This window comes from Ascidiella aspersa, chromosome 5, assembly GCF_963924565.1.
Source record: "Ascidiella aspersa chromosome 5, kaAscAspe10.2, whole genome shotgun sequence".
In the NCBI taxonomy this organism is placed as follows: Eukaryota; Metazoa; Chordata; class Ascidiacea; order Phlebobranchia; family Ascidiidae; genus Ascidiella; species Ascidiella aspersa.
The window spans coordinates 11,255,112-11,257,611 of record NC_139451.1 but is presented as its reverse complement, the minus strand read 5'-3'; the positions used below and the strand labels follow the sequence as shown (position 1 = coordinate 11,257,611).

The window sequence follows — 2,500 nt, the reverse complement described above, 5'->3', positions numbered from 1 at the left end:
ACAGACGGGGGCATTCGTACTGTGCCGTTAGAGGTGAAATTCTTGGATCGGCGCAAGACGAACGACTGCGAAAGCATTTGCCAAGAATGTTTTCTTTAATCAAGAGCGAAAGTCAGAGGTTCGAAGACGATCAGATACCGTCCTAGTTCTGACTATAAACGATGCCAACTAGCGATCGGGGGGCGTTAGTTTTACGACCTCTCCGGCAGCTTGCGGGAAACCAAAGTCTTTGGGTTCCGGGGGAAGTATGGTTGCAAAGCTGAAACTTAAAGGAATTGACGGAAGGGCACCACCAGGAGTGGAGCCTGCGGCTTAATTTGACTCAACACGGGAAATCTCACCCGGCCCGGACACAGTGAGGATTGACAGATTGAGAGCTCTTTCTTGATTCTGTGGGTGGTGGTGCATGGCCGTTCTTAGTTGGTGGAGCGATTTGTCTGGTTAATTCCGATAACGAACGAGACTCTGGCTTGCTAACTAGTTACGCGACCCAATCGGTCGGCGTCTAACTTCTTAGAGGGACTAGTGGCGTTTAGCCACACGAGATTGAGCAATAACAGGTCTGTGATGCCCTTAGATGTTCGGGGCCGCACGCGCGCTACACTGACCGGATCAGCATGTGCTCGCCTTGGCCGACAGGTCTGGGTAACCCGCTGAACCCCGGTCGTGCTAGGGATAGGGAATTGCAATTATTTCCCTTGAACGAGGAATTCCCAGTAAGCGCGAGTCATTAGCTCGCGTTGATTACGTCCCTGCCCTTTGTACACACCGCCCGTCGCTACTACCGATTGAATGGTTTAGTGAGGTCCTCCGATTGGACCTGGCGCGGCCGGCAACGGTCGAGCCGGCGTCCGAGAAGACGATCTAACTTGATCATTTAGAGGAAGTAAAAGTCGTAACAAGGTTTCCGTAGGTGAACCTGCGGAAGGATCATTAACGGTCTCGCAAACGCTTCGGCGAACGCGAAACTCGGACAAGCGAGAGAAAAAGTCTTTGCTACCCGGCGCCCGACCCGCGAGGAGCGGCGCGCCGGCCGGCGATTCGGTCACCCGGTAATGTTTGCGCGTCGAGTGCCGCGGTGCCGCGCGCTCCGGCTTCAAGCGTCGGCCTGGCCGACCGCTCGGCGCGGTCTATTTTGTCACCCTATAGTGCGAGGCACTGTGCGAGCGAAACAATCGTGGATGGCTCTTGGCGGTGGATCACTCGGCTCGTGAGTCGATGAAGGACGCAGCTAGCTGCGTGAATTAGTGTGAATTGCAGGACACATTGAGCATCGACGTTCTGAACGCAAATTGCGGCCTCGGGTCAATCCCGGGGCCGCGCCCGCCTCAGGGTCGCGTTGCAAACGTTCCGCGCGGGGATTTCTCCGCGCGGCTGCTGCGGCGTCGGACGCGCGAGCGCCCGTCCCGCTCAAGACAGCACGGCACGATGCGCGACGATCGCGACCAGAATCCCGCGCGGCGGCGGCGAGTCGACCTCGAAGAGGCCAACGGCTGGCGGCTCAAGGGCGGGAATCGAGGTGCGCGGCGGCGCGCGGCGCCGACGGCGAGCGCGGAACGGGAAGAATAGTCCCGGTCCTTACTTTCGGCCTGAGGTCGGACGAGGCTACCCGCTGAATTTAAGCATATTACTAAGCGGAGGAAAAGAAACTAACGAGGATTCCCTCAGTAACGGCGAGTGAAGCGGGATGTGCCCATCGCCGAATCCGCGCGCTTTTGGAGTGCGCGGAATTGTGGCGTACGGAATTCGTCACGGCGCGCTTCGCCGGTCGCCCGCGTCCTTCTGATCGAGGCCTTTTCCCAGAGCGGGTGTCAGGCCCATGGCGGCGACAGGCGGGCGCGCTACGGCGTCTTCCCAGAGTCGGGTTGTTTGGGAATGCAGCCCAAAGCGGGTGGTAAACTCCATCTAAGGCTAAATACGGTCACGAGACCGATAGCGAACAAGTACCGTGAGGGAAAGTTGAAAAGCACTTTGAAGAGAGAGTTAAAGAGTACGTGAAACCGTCGAGAGGCAAACGGGAGGGCCTGTCGGGTCGCCCGGTCGCTTTCAGCCGGCCCCCTGTCGGCGACGTTGTCGTGCGGACCCTCACGGGCCGCCGGCGGCGCCGCCCGATCGGGGACCAGCGCACTAGCGCCGGGCGAAGGCCGCGACCGTCTGGACGGCGGCGAGAAGGCCGCGCGCAAGGTAACCCGGCCTCGGTCGGGTACTATAGGCGCGCGTGTCCGTCGGCCCGCCGTTCGGGCGAGGAGAGATCGCCGCGTCTGCCCTTCGGGGCCGAGCGCCCGGTGCCGGCTGGGGCGTCGTGGGTCGGGGACTGTTCTCAGTGCCCAGCCTCTTCGTCTCGGTCGCGCTTCCGGTGTCGTTTCGCGAGGCGCACGGGGTCCGCGGCTGAAGTCAGCCACCTTCCCGACCCGTCTTGAAACACGGACCAAGGAGTCTAACGTGAGCGCGAGCCACGGGGCAGTACGAAACCCATGGGCGCAGTGAAAGTGAATGTCGG

At 60.4% G+C, this 2,500-nt stretch overlaps 2 non-coding genes across 2 annotated transcripts in view; both read left to right on the top strand.

Annotated features, from left to right (window-relative positions):
* Positions 1-936, top strand: part of LOC146143538 (small subunit ribosomal RNA) — a 1,811-nt gene extending 875 nt beyond the window's left edge. Inside the window, exon 1 of the ribosomal RNA XR_014500367.1 lies at positions 1-936. This exon is cut by the window's left edge and continues 875 nt beyond it. This is a non-coding gene — a ribosomal RNA (small subunit ribosomal RNA).
* A 247-nt stretch (positions 937-1,183) lies between these two features.
* On the top strand, positions 1,184-1,337 carry LOC146143537 (5.8S ribosomal RNA). The gene has a single exon (XR_014501167.1). It is a non-coding gene; the product is annotated as a 5.8S ribosomal RNA (ribosomal RNA).
* Positions 1,338-2,500: the final 1,163 nt, after the last annotated feature.